We start from the raw sequence: 18,708 nt of genomic DNA, 5'->3' as shown, positions 1-18,708 counted from the left end.
CTAGGTGACCCTGCTGAGTGGCGAGGTTGGACTAGATGATCTCCAGGGTCTCCTCCAGCCTTAGTCATTCTGTGATTCTGTGATTCCATGATATCAAATCTCAAGATAAATACTATCAATATAATACTGACATTCCAGAGAAATAAGCTGGAGAAAAATTAAAGTACAGGTTACCTATATTTTCCAGCCTACTTCTACTGAACCTGAAACACAATGTCCATTTCCCATAGTGGAGACGAATTTTGTAAACTATGTGTAGAGGCTAGGACACTTCTCTCTCTACTGGGCTTACCTGGCCAAGTCTTAAATTTTGCCCAAATCCTCTCTGTGTTCACATAAAGCAGCGGATCGGGTAATATCTTCAACAATCTAATTGCACATTAAATAGTTAATTTAATGTACAATGTTAATTGTACCTTTTAATTCCACTTTCAAGAAGTCTTGCATTTAGTCACTGAGGACCCAACAGAGGAAAGATAATTTGGGTGTGTACAATTTGGGTATGAATGTGTCAATAATAAGGTAAAATCATCTTCACTGATGAAAAAAATGTAAATTACAACATTTTTCAGTACAATGGGATTTCATACAAATATTCAAGCCTGCATATTTCTGTAGGTATGCAAACACYCCTTCCAAAATCTGACCTAATAATAGTAAATGTCATAGAAAAGGAAATGGCTACATGGAGAACATTTTGGTGGTTCATTTCAAGTACTTTTGTAGCTTGCATCATAAAGAGTAACTTATAAAAAATACAGAGTATTGGTTGAAAGCAAGTTAATAATTATCCCAAATCCTTGAAATCTAGTTTGCAAGATATTTTCAAAGAAACAAACCTTTCATTCTCTCAATTTAAATTGAGTCTTTTATGAACAGATACTCACTGCAATCATCCTCGTAACAAATGATCAAGATTAATTTTACAAGATTACTAAGTAAATATTGCATAATGCAATACTTCTGAGAAAACAACATTTTGCTGGCAACTTACAAAGCAAACTAAGGGATAAAGCTTACATAAAAAGTATTTCTCAAGAAATTTCCATTGTTTTGTTTTAGGTCTGTTTCTGAATTAAATTGTGCTAAGTCAAAGGGCTCTGATCTTGCAAATAGACTTAAATTTACAGAAAAGCATTAAATTATCAGATACATCTCTACTACTTTATGACCCTCTCTGCATCCTTTGGCATATTCCATCTACACTAGAAGCATCTTTTGGAGTGACTTGGTCTCAGCTCCACAGATCCTTGCGCCTGCTCACATCCAAGCCTCTCCATATTAGTCACACCACGACAACCCTTTTATACGGGTTGCCTTTTAGACTTCGGGGGTTTGCTTTTCACTTCAAGAGCTCCCAGGCTGAGGTCAAAACCCCCAGTGAGAAATCATCCTGCAACATACCCATAGGTGCCAAGACCAAGGGCTTTTACAATTGCAAACCCTCCTTCAGATTTAGGCCTACTGTCGAATTGTCCAGGTCTTTGGCTGGTCTATGCAACCTCTCTCTGGGCCAGAAACATTTTAACATATAACAAGTAAACCATTCCAAATGTTATGTGTGAGAGAACTACMTGTTCCACTCCAAAAGAGATCCCACAATTTTTCTAGCCTGTGCACAGCATAGATAAGGTAAGAAAGAGGATGATAGAGAGATTCATACTGACAGGGTAGATGCACAATATGTATGTTCATCCATATAGGCACAGAAGAATTTAAGATAACAGTCTGGTCCTATTACAGTATAATCATACCTTTCCAAGAGATCATTGTACTCCAGTAGATCCCTGAACCTTTATAATTTTGTAATGCAGAATGGAACATGAGCGTTGGCTCATGTCACTCTTCGCTTCACAGAAATAAGGAAAAGCAATTAAGTTAGTACTTTTTTAAAACATTAATTTTTTTCTATGAGCATATGCATTCATTGGCTTTAGGTTCCAGTTCTATAGAATGTAATATAGATCCATTCATATGGGTTACAAAACTAGAAATAAAACTCAGACAAATCCGCAAAATTTTGGCTGAATCAAAGTAAGTTTTAAATAAATGTTGTCCCAAGCTATAAATTAGTCTAATATTTGAACAAAGTCCAGTTTCCAGAGTACTTAAAACTTGGCCCTGACTTGATGGAACAAGATCAAGAGTCACCAAAAGATTAGCAAAACCTGGGGAAAGTGGCCTGAGAATATAACAGAAGTCAAAGCCCAGAGAAGTTCACATTTACAAGCTGTCAGTGTTACTTATCTTAATGTCACTGAAAGAGCGACTGTCACCTCACATACTTACTTTCTTCTGTTATAACTTGTATACATCTGAAAAATGTTAATGCAACAGGGTCATTGAATGTTGCCATATCATATAATGTTTAATCACAACAGGGTAAAAGCATTAAAGTGATAAAATAGGTTTTGTTACAGTTATGATTATTTTGATTAAGAAAGAGAGTGCCATGTCTGGAATATGAGAAAACACAAAACATCTGGCATTTAAATTAGTTCTCCATGTAAAACACTTAATATAATTTCTAGTTGTATCAGTTCACAAAGCTCCTTGTGCACATGGCTGTGATGGACTAGGACACARACTGTAAGGCCTCAGGCAGCTGTTTGCCTGCAAATCAGGTGACTCAGACATCTTTCTTGTGCAACACAAGGCAGCTGGACACAGAAAGCTCTTTTTCTGTGGGCAAGAATTCTGTTAAGCAGATAGTTATATTGATAACCTATTAATATTCATAACAGATCATGAAGACATAGTTTACATATAGTAGTGGTTGTCTAGAATATCTAACAATTAAATTACACTTTTTAATTCTTAGATCAAAAATAATCTCAGAGATAAATATACCAACATTATACTGAGAGGTGGACAAATTAAAGGTYATGGAGTAAGTCCAGAGTGACAATTCAACCAGAGTCTTAATAGCCTAGGACTTGCCTAGAAAGGGATATTGAGAAAGATATGCATATAAGCAAGGGCTTATTTTAAGACAATTCAGCAGCCTGAAGGACTGGACCGGTCAGAAGTAACTGCTCAGTTAGAAAAGGAATGGAGTTGCAGGCATTTTAGGAGGGCTTATAATCAAGAGCACCATAACCTTCTCTTTTTCATTGTTACTCACATATCCTTGCATATTTTTGAAACGAAGCTGACCAAAGACACAGCATTATTTTAATGCAAGGAAAAATCACATACATTTTTTTTTCAATTCAGACCAGAGAGAACAAAGGGGAAATATGATAGAGGGCTGCATAGTGGAGAAGCACTAKTTACTGTTTTTCTTAGTATAAGAATCAGAGTACCCAATTTATTTACCAAGCAGAAAGTTTAAAACAAACAGAGGAAGTCATTTTTCACACATAATTAAATCTCATGCAAAATTAAATTGTGGAACTCATTATCTCAGGATGTGGTGAAAGTCAAGAGTCCAAAAGGTTCAAAAAGGCATTAAATGCACTCCATGGAGAATAGATCCATCAGATGCTACTTAATACAATAGTCCAGATGCAACTTACAGTTCAGGAAATCCTTACAACCACTGATTGTCAGAAATGAAGTTATGCCAGGGAAAAGAGCAGGGTAAGCATACTCTTATTTCTAACGAATATATATTAAGCATCTGTAACTGGTCACTACAAGGCACAAAATAAAAGGTATGACAGATATTTGATCTAATTCAATACGGCAGCACTTATGTTCCTTTCTGCTTGWTCTTTATATGAATGAAAAGTAAATACTGAGTGACTTAGAAAATACTACCATTCTGATTTGGTAGAATCTTAAAAAAAATGAATTGGATAAATGACCATACGAGGTGCAGTAATAATCAGATACTCCCCAGGAGCRCTGTGACCGAAAGAGTGAAGAATTACAGTTTTCCCCTTGGTTAAGGATTCAAGAGGAAAAAATTAGGTTCCTTTTTTGTTCCTTGAAAGCAATCTGAATAAGATACATTTTGGCTAACCTCTCTATTTCTCTTTCTAAGTCTATGTACTCCTGTTCTGAAAATATTATATGTATTTCTCACTCTGGTAGTATGGATTTGACAAGTTATCTATATCACTATGTATTGCATCATTCAAACAATTTTGTTTGAAATCATATTTTCCCCACAGAGCACTATGACATTTATGAAAGGCTGAAGCATGCTGAAGAAAGCAAAAAAATTGAAGAATGACTTTGCCATATATTGTCATTCCTGTAGAGAATGTTCTAACTGCAAATTAGTATATTTATAATTACATGTATAAAAAAATAGTACAAGCGAACTTACAGCACATCAWGTCAAAGTATGACCCAAGGCTATAACGTGTCTCAGTAAGGAAGTTTCCAGTTCTTCTTACCATGTTTACAGAAAGTATCATGTTTTACCATTAGGCAGAAAAGTAAGTTTCCATAGGCAATGATCATAGCAAAAAGGAACAAGATGCATTTTGGTAGCCAACACATGTGGTAGTTCTATTAGCTCAGAGTTTTCAAGTAAGAATCCCCAAAGATCAGCTGCACACAGAAGCTATTTAAGTTTGTGTCAGCTAAATGTGCTTTTTTCCAACTCAACAATGTGCAAATAATTTGACTAGGTATTAGATGGTTCCTAGTAATTTTAAGTGCTTGGAAGAACATATGTTAAGTAACTTTCTAGCATTTTTTTGTCAATATATTTGAACAATTATAACAAAAAAGAGGAAAAATAGCAAAGATTTGAATATACTATGATAAAATAATCTTCAGTGTGGTAACTAACAACCTGTTCTGGCTTATAAGATTATTTCTAAGCTTGGAGGACTTGGACAACCATAATGGTAATCTTTTGCTTTCAATAGGTTTATGAAATTCTCTTTTGTTCCTTAGGGTTAATTATAGCGGTTATCACATCTGCTTTACACGCTGAAGGTCCTGGGTACAAGCCCCAGTGGAACCGGCACCAGGAAATCTTTGGGAGGTTGGACTAGATGATCTCCAGAGGTCCCTTCAAGTTGGCTACCTTACTGATTCTATGATTCTGTGATTCTGTGATTTAAAGTATTCTATGACTATAGTGCACCTGCTATGTAAATTCTTAAAATAGGTAGGATTCACTTTGGTTAATAATTTGGGATAACAAAAGAAAAATCAAAGCATTATGCTGCTGTGTCACTAGTAAATAATTTTCCTATTAGGATACTAGCTATTGCTTACTAGTTATTGCTTTGGACTACAGTAGCTATTAGTTTTAGACTGGAGTAAAACTCAGCACACTCTTCCCACCCTCCCTTTTTTTTCTTTTTTTTTCTTTTTTTTTCTTTTCTTTTTTTTTTTTGGAGGCCGTGATCTGAGGGCAGCAAAACTAAAGCATAAGGGAAAAATTTGCACAGAATTCAGTGCAACCAAGAGCATAACTGGTTCAACCAACATCAAACATAAGCATGTTCCAAATGAGTTTGTATAGGCTCATAAAATACAGATGTTTGTAACAGATCACATACCCCAAGGCCGTTTTGATGCACATTTTGTAGAGGAATGTGTGGTGTGTATGGAACCCTTCTAGTTTATTTATTACTTGCCCAGGGCTAGGCTCAGTCTAGCCCTTCCTATTTTGCTCTTCTCTCCCCTCCCTCAAGAATACCATAGCTAGAAAATTAGATTTGGGTGAAAAAAACATACTTTGCAATAATGCAAAAGGTAAATAAAAGGAGGCTTTCTGAATCTATCATCTCCATTACTTCTGTTTTGACTGGTGCACTGAAGATGAGTGGCTTTGCAACAAAGAATAGTAACTCAGCTTTTCTGTTCCTACCCTTTTCTATTGCTCCTGAGAATCTTTTATGCTTTGGGTCCTGTTCCCTTCTTCATTGTGCCTTTAACATAGTCAGTATTGCAGCCTCTCCATGAAACAACAACAATCTATAAAACAATCTATAAAAACATATTTGTGTACAGTGAATTAACAGAAAATAATTGTTTCTGCCATTATATGAAATAGGAGGCACTGTCCATAGTTTAAGAGGCCTAATAAAACTGCTGATCTTATGGATATGACCTTGAGCAACTTGATCTAACTTCAAAGTTGGATTTAACTTCAAAGTTCGCCCGGCTTTGAGCAGGGGGTTAGACCAGAKGACTTCCAGAGGTCCCTTCCAATCTAAATTATTCTATGTTTYCATGTTCTGCAAAGAGAGTTTGGCTACTAACATTCAGTCATCCAATCACAACAGCTCCCAAAGGAGACACTCATTCATAATAACCACTCATTTGTATGCATTTGTATAATCACCATCTTGCAGGAACATACTCTCTAGGCTCCAGAGAGCATTTCCCTTTCTATAACCACTTAAAGAAAAGTATGGAACAGAAGAAAGTGAAGAGGGAGCTGTAGAGTTCATGACAGAGTTAAAGAAAAGACAACCAAATCACAGGAATATTCAGGGATAAAAATGATGCAGCCGTAATATTTCATCACCGGCATCGCCTCATCAGATCTTCCACTAATTGTTGTGTGCAAAAGTTGTGTGCAAACAGGGACCCGAGATCCCAATAAATATAAGCATGTTCTGGTCAGGATTTTGTAAACATGGTCTCACATCTCCTGAAAGCCAGGAAAGTGATGGGAGGGGGGGCAGGATGGGAAAGAAGAAAGTCTGTTACAAGAGTTACTTTTCAGTCAAACTTTTCAAGAACAAAGGAAGCTGACAAAGGACCTTCAAAATGTCAGAGAGTGCCAGTGCAAAGGGCCCTGAAACCATAAAAGTTGCCAGTGCTTATCTGAATCACAGACTACTTGACCAAACTGCTAACCCACATAGGCACTAATCATTCTTCTGGGATTAAAACTGATCAGATCAGAAATGACTAAAGCCAGAGGCACAGATTATATTCTCCTCAACCCTTTTACATGTAGGAAAAAGCCAGACGATGACTGACCTCTTTTGGATAATATGATACATACACATGCCTCAGGAACAGGAGGACAACAGAAAAGCAGACAGCAGAGGAAAGAAAAAACGTAGTATGACTATATACATACCTATTCCTATAGAACTTCCTATATTCCTATAGAGCTCCCTTATCTATGCTGCAAAAAGACTGCTAAACAGACAGTGTATGACACCTGAAAAGATAGGAAAGAGGCTTTTTGGACTCAGTAATCCTAAACTCTTGAAGAAATTACAATCAGTGAGGACTAGTGATTGAGATGAGAATATGAGAATGAGAATCTATGAGAATCACAAGAAAAAAGTCACATGTCAAGCTTCTGAGCACCTAACATGGCTTCAGACTAAAGCATGAAGTGTTAGCAAAATCTGGAAGSTTTCATACCATCCAAACTATGATTTGACTGGAATAGCAGAAATGTATTGGAAATAACTTTCACAAAGATTTAGCTTGTTCAGACATTATTAATGTAGGAAGATGATCTAGGTGTTACCTGTAAATCGTGGGTATATACATTCATGTAAGATTTAGGATAGAAGGAAACATAGATCACACATCTGGTAAGGACAATAGTGTAGACATCCAAAACAGGAACAGATGGACAAGTCTTTCTGTGGGCAGCTAATGTAATAATCCAAAGCATAAGAGGTGGTGCTAATGGGAACTGTAACTAATAGAGGTAGAAAGTGAACACTACTTCTATACTCATAAATTAATGGGTTAGCAACTTTCCCAGGCACCAAGATCAATTCATACAGAGTTGCCTGTGTATAACCTGACAAACTCTCTTAGCCTCTAAAACTTGGTGGCTGCATGCAAACAGCTTACTGAAAATGGTCACTGGAGTGTTCCMGCTCTGGGCTGAAATGATTTGGGAGAACATCGGTTTTCATGCCAGGGAGTTTTCCAACAATTCACTGATACAAGAGCATTCACTGGCAGTATTTCACTTTCTAGCGTAGCCTCRGCCAGACAGTGGGATTTATCTAGCCTATTTTTAGTATACCTCCAACGGAGATGCTACTTTGAACGTAATAACCCTTAGTATTCAGTAGAAGAAAATAGGTACTTTTATAAAGGATCTAATCTGTCCTAATTTGGACAATTACTTTAAGATGCAAAAAAAATCACAGCCAATTTCTCTCTCCTGACTACGGACTACAAGTTCAGATATAAATATCTGTATGTTTATGTCTGCATGTGGTCGAATGACTTCCACACAGAGGGTTTAGGAATTTATTGAAATGCAATGATAACAGTTCTTAGAGAGGAAAGAAAAGATTGTTCTCTTTTATTGGGTTCTTAAAAYAAGCAGAAAAGAGCCAAGTATGAAAAAGCAGGAAAGCAACTACGGTTAAGGTGACCATGAAGTTACAAAGCCATCATTCACTGCATGAATTCCAAACTATGTCTGCAACTTAGCAGCATCGTTTTGAATTGCAGTCATGGTTTCCCTGACCTCTCCCAAGTAGTTGTCTCCTGCAAATGTGTCATTCTCTAACGTCACATACAGGTCATACGCGAATTTGTAGAATAGCAGGAGCCCCAGGAAAGGCTGATTTCAGCTCACAGATATGYCTTCCCACCTTGAGAGCAGCTACAATGTCTTTCTGCCTATAGGCCTCCATACCATTTTGCATCTCTCAGTCAACCCTATTTCCTAACTTGTTTATGACAATTCCGTGTGGGAGAGTCTAAAAGCCTACAAAAGTCAAGTTAGGTCACAGATATTACCTCATCTAGTTCCCTAGCTCTATAGTCTCACATTCTATATTAATTTATCCAAACATTCACTGACCTTTCTTCTATCATGTTTCACATTGTCATTAACATTAAATTTTAAATAATTAACACTAATAAGAATTGTATTAAAGCATTTAGTTTTAGCTGAACCTTTTATTGACATGTTTTCTTTTTTTTGTCTCTTGATAGTATTCAGTCAACTTCACCCTTCTAATTTTCCATCTGCATGCTTATGCCTCACATGTCCTTTCTTCAAAGCGAAGAAATRTGCTTCTCCCTGCATTCAGTGGGATTGCTTCAGTGTTCCAATCACTGGAAACTTTGTTTCTGATATTTCATTTTGCCCATATTTCTGTATTTCCATTTTTCCTCCAAGTCAGAATAACTGTTAGGCATATCTTCAAAGCACAGAGAAAACTCATTTTATTTAGAGATAAAACTGATGCACTTTAAATATATCATTAAAGATTTTTTATGCTGCACATTGAAGTGCAGGATAAATATGAAGGATTTATTGTWTAAACATTCTGTAAGACATTCATAATGTATCAGACTTGGATGATAAGATTAATATATTATAGTACATGTGCAGCATGTAACATAGAAGTCTCAAAGCACTCCATGGAGAAAAATCTTGTTTACTATTTTCACGCTGAGAACTACAATAATTCCAAAAAGTTTATATAACTTGAAGTAAGATTTGGGGAAGAAATAAAACAAAATATGGAATTTCAAGCAAAACAAGATATGACTACTTAACCGCCAAAATCTAGTCAGAAAATCATAAGGGGAAAAATAACTATGAGGTTTTCTGAGTAGTTCATATAATCAAAATCAAAACATAGCTACAGGAAAAAATATATCAASCACTATGTACTTTCAGCATCCTTATAGAAGGACGAAGTCCCTCTTTTCCTTCAGATCTACTTCAATTTAACTTTATTAAGGAGAGCCATTTAAAACGAGCACTCATTAAAGAAAACTTCAAACAAATGGTTAGAAAGGCACAATGGAGGCATTCTAAACAGCAAGGTAGGATCTTAACTTCAATCCTATACTGCACATCTAACCAAAGGGAAATATAGTAACACCACAAATATAAAACCAGAGCAAGACAACAAAAAATCATTAATAAGTATTCAGATAAGAATGAAATAAAAGCTGAGCAACCCAAAGTTTAGCTCACAKATTTTAGAAAAGACATATTCAGTGAGGAATCCACACCCAGTCTGGAGGAAGTATGGAAGCTGGGACAGGGATTRAAACAGCTGGGTGTGAAATCAGACACAAGTAAAACACTCTGCGGTTTCTGTAACAGAAACAATGCAGCTCATATTCACATGGGAAAAAAAAGAAAGAGAAAAAAGCCAAYCCCACTCAACAACAAATCCCAGCTTTTTTCATTTGATGTAGATTCTCTCTCAAAATTAAATTCTAACGCTTATTCATACTATTTCTCTGCTAGTATTTATACTCTATTATTTAACAGAAGTTTTGGCTGAAGTGGAGAATGAAGCTTTGGTCTTTCTGACTGCCTTTTTTAATACCTCCCACTTTTAGAAACATGCATTTTATTTGTTTGCTTGCAGTGGTTTTATCTATTTTGTTATTTTTTCTTTTCTTTCATATCTTTTTTTCTCTAAAGGCTTTGTTTGATTTTACAGGAATGAAAGAGCACACGAGGTTATGAACCAAAGGAAACATAACAACTCAATAGCTCTTAMTGACAGAATTTTAGTCAACGGGAATTTTATGGGAGAACAATTATAAATCTCAGAGTAGAGGTTTTTGTATTTTATATGTAGCATAATTTAGCTCCTTTGGGTGCAGGCCCARGGCTGGAAGAGGCCAAATCCATGACAGAGCTCGTTGGATGGTTCATTCGAAAGCTGGGATCCTCARATCCCTCTCCCCCAGCCAGCCAGCCAATGCCCCATTCCAAAAGCAACTCAACCTCATCAGTGTCTCACCTCCTCCTCTGAAGTTATCCAAGCATTTCGAGAACATCTATACAGCTTTTTCAAAGCTGACCAGGTACATGAATAGAAGCCCCATCTYCTCTGTTTCTGCATGGGCATACAAGGACAGATTTTGGCACAAAACAGCCAAAACAGGAGCCTTAAGGAACAGCCACTTGTTGTAATGAGGAACCCTGGAACGGCAATATTCTTGCAGCTGCAATTCTGGCAACGCTTTAAGCTCCGTTGTTTCTGAATAGCTCTTTACATATGCTTTTCCTCTCCAAATTGTGGGTTAWTTTTTTAATATGAAAGAATACATTCAATCATAAATGTCCTCTTGTTTCTCCCTAATTAGGATTTTATTTAATTGAACATTAAAATACCATCTTTCTGCCAACTTGACTCTACATGCATAAATCGGGATGCAATCTTTTGTTAAATGAGCTTTCAGATGGAGATCTGTTACAAAAAGAACTTGATAACCAACAACTTTATGCATGTTTACCCTGAAAGTATATTCTTTAGAGCTAAATGAATATTGCCAAACTACTCAGAAATGTTTACACTTTAATTTAATCAGCTGCATCTGTTTTCTCTTTCTGGATGAAAAGAATACTTGCACAAAGCACAGACTTAAGAGACTGACATCCATGAAGGAGTAAATTACAACCTTCTTAAGGAATTTGAGAGGTAAATTTCATGACAGAGAATATTATCCACTATGAATATTCACAAAAATAGTGAATTTAAATTAAAAAAGTGAAAGCTGAGCTATATTACTACCTTGAACATAGGAAAGCAGAGATAAAGAGGTCCAGGTCTATAGCTAAAACCAGAATTTGGAGACTGTGTGTACAAGTGCTCCTCATGGCATCAAAGCCTCTTGAGAGAAAGCTGTACTTTATTTGAACATGTTTTTGAAGATAATATCAGGTTTTTGCTCAGGAAGGAATATCCCCCACAGTCAGATAGGTGGTGACCACTCATGAGAGAAGGGGAAAGAACCTGCCACCTTTCCACTGCACGGAAAATTCCTCACTAGAAAGTTCCTTCTAGATTTATCTAGAAATGTCATCAAACTAATTTGTGGCTACTTCTGAGACCTAAATCACTGGCAACACTTTTCCTATCCATCTCACTGTTTATGTTATGCCTGTTGGCCTTTGACAGTCGGCCTAAGGCTTTTTAAACATTTTGCTTCTGGTGAAGTGGGACAGCCAAAAGACGGTGTCAAAATACTGTACAGATTGCTGCATTGGGACTTCTTCGTGTTAGTAATATTGCAGTAAAGGAAATTTACTCTTTCAGCTTCAAATACCTTATCAAAGACTGATGCCATTAATTTAGGAACTAAATTATTTACATAAAAACAAAATGAGTGCTACCAGGCACCCCATGTAGTTCTAATCTGCTCTTTTCAGCCTTTTGTGTCTTTTTTGTGTGTGTGTTTTTCTTTGTAAAAGGTAGAAGCATTTGGAAATAGTCCTTTCAGTTGCAGAATTATTTATTTTACTATTAGTGATCTCACTGATGTCTATAATGACTAATTTTTTTTTTCTTGAGGAAAAAAACCTAGGATTTAGCTGCACTGTCTGAATTGGTATTTTGAAAGAAAAAAATCTTTTCATACAAAATTGGATATCCAAGTTATATTTGTAATTAAACATTCTTATATAAAGAAAGGCCTCTACACAGGTAGAATACAATTTGCTAATGAAGAGCATGTGATAATTTTGTCCTGGCACAGACATTTGTAAGTTTGATAAAGTTGCTCTTAAACACTAATTCCTACATGCAGCTCCTGATAATATTTATTCCACCACTTAGAAAGCCGTAAACTAGTAAAGCATTTAAACATGCCTATTTTGAAGCCTACGAGTATTTCTGGGTCTCATAGCCCCAAGGAGTTTATTCATCTGCCTTCAATACACATGCTGCACTGATTCAGTGATCCAAGAAACACATAATAAAGAAAATAAGAAATGGAAGTTTTTTCTGAAGACTAAAGCATCTAATAGTTCTGTTAGGACACTGTACCTTTAAAGCAGCTTTTTTCAGTTTTCCATACTCATACCATAATCATACCATATAAAATATTTATCAAGGAATACATTATTTTTAATTTATTTTGGATTTTATTCATTATTTTTAATGCAAACGCTTCCTTTCGTGTGTGTACAAATCAGCAGCTACCACACTAGCATTTCAAAATCAGCCTTTCTGTATGGTTCTGCTTTATTAATCAGAATTATCTTCTTAAACATTTTAGAGATGTTTTTCATTTCATTTAAAAATACGTAATTATCTCTTTCCTTTTATACTCTAATGCTTACCAAAGATTACTTTCTCAATTTAAAATGCTTGTGTGCCCTTTAAAGTTGTCCTGCCTCTCCCCTGTTAACTTGTTTATGCGTATATTTACATTTCTTGGTTATGTTTATAGCAATGGCTTACATGTCATGTTTATTTTCTTTTGAAAAAAAGAATTATAAAGAATATCTACTATTTTAACTGACAAAACTTCACCTCGACACTTGTATCCAGAAACTTTCACTATATCTGTATGCACAAAAATCAGAGGATCCAAAGTTACAGGCCTGTGTTAACATTTGTCAAAAATAGTGCAAGGGTTTTTTTAAATATTAAAATAAAAAATTAAAATATGACCTACTCTAGTTGAGAGGGCAGAAAAAAGCGTACTGCCTCTTGTAACTTGATGCCAACTGGAAGAAATCTACCAGAGCAAAATACAAAAATGCAATCAAATAAAATGAAAAACAAGAAGGTCTGTATACAAGTTTCCACTGTAATTTCATTTTGTTCCAACCAGTACAGCAACTTAAACATGGCACAGAGGCAGATTTGGAGATGATCTAGTATAATATTGCGTATGGAATTTTGAATACCTGAATAACACATGCTTTGGCTTCTTGGAAAAAAAAACAAACAAACAATCATTTTAAATTAAACTAACTGTACCTGTGTTCCTCATATACCTGTGCTTTCTTGGTGAGATGTCACTTCTATTGAGACTTTTTAAGTCTCAGATCAAATTCAGAGATGAGTTCAAATTAGTACAAACTATAGAGAAATGATCACAAGCAATTACACTTCTGCAACATACCCAGTTACAGCTTCTCAGACACATACCGGCTGCGATTTAGTTATCTGCAAGGCCAAAACTTGTCAACGCTCCCGTCACAGACCATGCGGAGTGCTGAATACAGCCGGTGGAGCCTGGAAAGCATTTCTGCTTTCCATGAGAGGGACGTCAAGGGTGGTATTYAAGCATAATGCCCTTATCTGGCAAGTAGAAGTATAACCTACCTCTGGGAGACCAAGCCCTTCTTGGTACGCTAGGCAGCTCATATGTCATTCAYACTGACGTTGTATGGGGGCTGAGGGCAACTGAATTGATGCCCAGGTGGTCAGTGACTATGTATAGAGCTGTGGCACCTAGCTCACATGTAGACAGCTGTATATATACACGTAAATTAGATGCCTTGCACTGAATCTCACCTCTCTTACCGTGTTTTCTCCTRGTCTACTGGAAACAAACTTTGCCAATCAGTCTCAAAGCGCTTTAAGAAAATCCACCATACTCCAACTGCAGTGGAAGTGACTGACAAGATAGTAACAGACAATGAGACGAGTGACTAAGAGAAGAGAGAGCAGCTGACCCCAGTTGTCACACATACRTGTAAGCAGAAAAAGCCTTCTTTTAACTTTGAATTTCTCTCATAGTCTTCAGATAAGTGACTCCAGAATGACCCTGAGGAACTTCTGAAATAAAAAATAGTGGAGTAAAATATTCCCTGCTATCACACGCAGAGCGAAAAAGGGCACGTGGGCTTGTCTGAAACCAAAGTACACAACCAGGTCTCTTTCCTTGGATGGATTAACATGGCAAATCAGACCACTGACCATCAGGGGTATGCTGGAACGCCCCCCATAGCCATAAAAGAATTCCCATTAGTGCACTTACTATAAAAAATGAATTTCCATTTGTTAACACCTAGTGCCCAGGGTTCTCTGGGCACTTTAACAGATGACAATTTGTTTAAACATTTGTTTTAAATATTTAGATGGAGGAACATTTTGTTATGTATATATAAAGTTGTGCAGAATCCAAATATTTTTACTGGAAATTGAAATTTCACTTCATCCAACACAGTATTCCTTTACTTGGCATATAGRCCCAACAGATGGAGCAAATATGAGACATTACTTTAAGGCTGAGAAAAGGTTCCTGTCAATTTTGAAGAGTTTGGGATTGGTGTTAAGATTTTCCTGTTTGACCTGCTTGAAATTAATGGCAGTTAAATACATACATACATATATTGGCTAAACCTAAAAGGAATAAATGTTTGTGTCATTTTTACTGATGTATGACATAGCACAGTTCAGACAAGTAATCAACGTTTTCTCCTTCTCAGGCATTTTGATATCAGAATTAATTATTGAGCTCAACTTACACAGTCCTCTACCCTGGGAATTCTGCTCTGGTTACCTATCATTACCATAGTAATAACCTTTTTTTTTTTCTTTTGAATGGTTCAACACAGTATGAGAAAAAGAATAACAAACCCACCATCTTTCAGATAATCAGTATTATATGTAAGGAATCCACATTAGCAAAAACAAAAGCATTTTAGTAGTAGATTCCTAAAGATCTGTTTAAAACTAGTAGAACTAAAATACAGGATTATGTAGGGAATGTTCTTAATTCCACAGAAATTTAATATTTCAAAAATAATTTTTTTTTGAACAAGCAAAGAAAAGCATTTTCTTTTGAGAATACCTGCCTACCTCTGCTAGGAGTTTATTTTGGTACAGCCCAGTTAACAAATATTAGTAGAAGAAATTGTACACATATGAACCAAAATTTCAAAGTTCTGTAGARAACCAGCAGAAGTATTTATACACAGAGCCACAGAACTTACTCAGACACCTACAGGTAATTAGCAGGAGGATGATGTCCACTCCTGAGTTTGCTCTAGATGTCTGTTTGTCTCAGGGTGTGCTTATCACAAGAACCTGAGTAGGTAGCAGTTGCCACAGGCTCTTCTCTCCAACATCATTTGGAGACAAAGCTATACTGACTTTCCACTTGCTTTCCATTGCAATTCATCTGTGGGCAGACTATACCCCTCTGCCTGTGCAATATTGTCCTTTGACTTAAGTAACCCTTCTCTCCCCCTAGTACTTACCCCAATCATTTATCTTATACGCAACCACAGCCCTTTCCACAACCTGTTCTGATACACTAGATAAGCAAGCCAAAGTCTTTCAATCTGAAGGGTGAAAGAGTTATGTTATRTCCTCCGACGTCCTGTATAGCATAATCCATTAAATTGCACCTAGTTGTATCTGTAGTCAACGACTATGGCAGCTAAGGGTGTCCTATCATGCTGGGTAGGTGAGCCCTTCTGCTAGCAGATCTGTGCAGGATCTGCTGTCCTTTCCACCTGGTCCTCTACTCTAGCTCAGTCACAACTCAGCAATCAGAAGAGTCAGAGGGAGAGACATTTATAAGTAGCAGCAATATATGCATACTCCCAACAACCAGGTGACAATTCCTATGCCACTTCTGCTAATCCAGGCCCAAGTGAACACTTGGATTTCACACCTCCTGTTCCAAGCACCTTGTGAGAGACTGAAGTAGAAGGAAGGCATGGATAGARGCACATGCAGACAGCAGAGAGTAGCATAGCACAGAGAAAGCGGAAAATTTATGGAAAAAAAACAGCAAATGGACAAGTTGCAGTATGTGTGAAAGTGGAAATGCCATAGTGGTCAGCTGGGCGAGGAGAGTAGAAGGAAAGGGAGAGAAAAAAATCATTAAATTTCTATGGAAGAGTTCACCATAGAGATACCATCTGGCCTTTAAATGCTATCAAGTAAAAAAATCCCAACTCTAAAATACAGACTGGATCTGTATTTTCTTAGAAATAATCAGGTAGCAGCCAACACCACACAAAATTTATAATCTGAATAGAATTCTTCTCTCTTATTTTACCAATATTGTGCCTACTGCCTTCTGCTCTGCTCAAAAACTAAAAGAGTCACATCTGAAAGAGCTGGCACAGGTAACAGCTCCTTTCTGTCTTTTGTCACCTGGTACCTTTTCTCTAATCCTGTGTCACTGCACTCTAGTGGCACATGTAACTAGAACCAGTGAGAAGACGACAGTTATTTTCCTCCAGTTGACTGGTCAACATGACGCCTATTTCCACACCAGGTATTTCGTTCCTGGCAAAGCGGCTGCACAACACTCCTGCATATATGGAGCCTGTGTCTATTCCTGTTATAGAGGGAATACTCATACAAAGCCCAGAGATGGAAAGATTGACACTGTTCATTAGCTGATATTTTTTTTGATGTTGGATTACAGTCAGATGCCGTGCAGCCAACTAGTTCACTAACAATTCTGGATCAAACCTGAACATCGATTTCCCAGAGAGAATGTTATGCAGAAGTCCAGTGCAAAAGTACCTACTTGCATTCTTGTCAAGAGCCATTTTTGTTGTCAAACTCCCCTTTTATAACCCAAAATGCTTAGTCCTAGCACCTACTTACTGAGTTATTTCTGTGTTTTTTCCACTCCAGTCAAAAAACTCAGTTCAGCTGCATTAAATTTAGCAGTAACACCCCTCAGCCTGCTGGGAATTAATCTCTCACGATTCATAGCACTTACGGGCTTTACTAAGGACKCCATTTAGCAACACACAGGAGAGGAGTTTCCCCTGTAGTAGCCACAACTCAACAAGCATATTACTAGCTCCCTTACCAAATACAGCTCTAAGGTGTGTCTTGTCAGTTTATTATCAAGTTTACATTAAATATTGGCTTATTCACTCTTGATCCCGGTTTCAATAAAGTGGTCTTATAGTGGTCACAGCTGTGCTGTCACTTTCTTAACCAGTAAAACATATTGTAATGTACCAACAGTGAGTTACTATCAAAGTAATGTTCTACAGTTTCTCAAGCTTTTGTCAGTATACACATCATGACAAATAATCCTTAAGGCAATGACGTATTTGTGAGTAAATATGGGTATATTGTGTTAACCTATTTCTATCCTGAGTATGATAATATCTGAATAAGCTGCTGGCTCCTCGATTCCCTGGGTATAACAGAAATTTTGGTATAKAGAAAGGATGAAAGTATTGGGGGTTTATAAGTATCAGTTCAGCCCCTTCCTCCTGAAGGTAATCCATCCTAGATCCTCAGCTCAAAGAGCTTTGGATTTTCAGAACAAGATTTATGGGATCATAACCCAAAGAGCCAGATTTTTTTCCCTCAGTTATAGGTTTGGGTTTTTATTCTAAGAAATATCATAAACAGACTTACTGCATATACAAAAAAGTCTTTTTTTAACTTTTATAACATAAACATGGCTTGAGTGTTAGTAGTTGCTTGCCAATTTCCAGAGGAGAAGYTAGATAACAGCAAGCTGGGACAGATGCTATGATCTCTCATGCTCACATCCAGAACTTTAGCCTTGGTAGCCAGAAATCCCTGAAGCTCACCACTGACACACTTGTCTTGAGCTTGCACCTCTGGGAGGTCTGTCACTTCATATCAAGTGAGTGTTATTTCCACAGTACGTTTCCCCTTTCTTTTTCTTTTTCTTTTTCTTTTTCTTTTTCTTTTTCTTTTTCTTTTTTTCTTTTTTTTTTGGTAGGGGACAGGGAGAAACATAATTCATTCAAAATATATGTAATATTAGAATGGAGGAGTAAAGCGAGTGACTGTTTCCTTCTCCTTAGTTTGATATCCAGACTGTATTGCTTATGCCTTTTCTTTTCCTCAGGATATCTCTTGTCCACATTGGAGGTAGCAAGCAAAATCCCCTCTCAGGTCAATACAAGTTTCGCGTGCCTCGAGGAATCTTTCCTGTTTACACTACAACTTCTTTTTCCAATGTCTTTGGGTAGCATTGTATTTGTCAACACTTCAAAAACGCTACTGTGGTTGAAATGCAGTTTCTAAGAAGTAKCTCCCTTTTTTTTTTTGCATGCTATTTCATGCAATTTTGATGTGTCACAAAGATACGATGGACCTTTTTCATACTTGACATGAGGAA

The sequence above is a fragment of the Rhea americana genome, unplaced genomic scaffold (genome assembly GCF_003343005.1).
Source record: "Rhea americana isolate MKP2758 unplaced genomic scaffold, rheAme1 scaffold_94, whole genome shotgun sequence".
Taxonomy (NCBI): domain Eukaryota; kingdom Metazoa; phylum Chordata; class Aves; order Rheiformes; family Rheidae; genus Rhea; species Rhea americana.
This window is presented reverse-complemented; position numbering follows the sequence as displayed.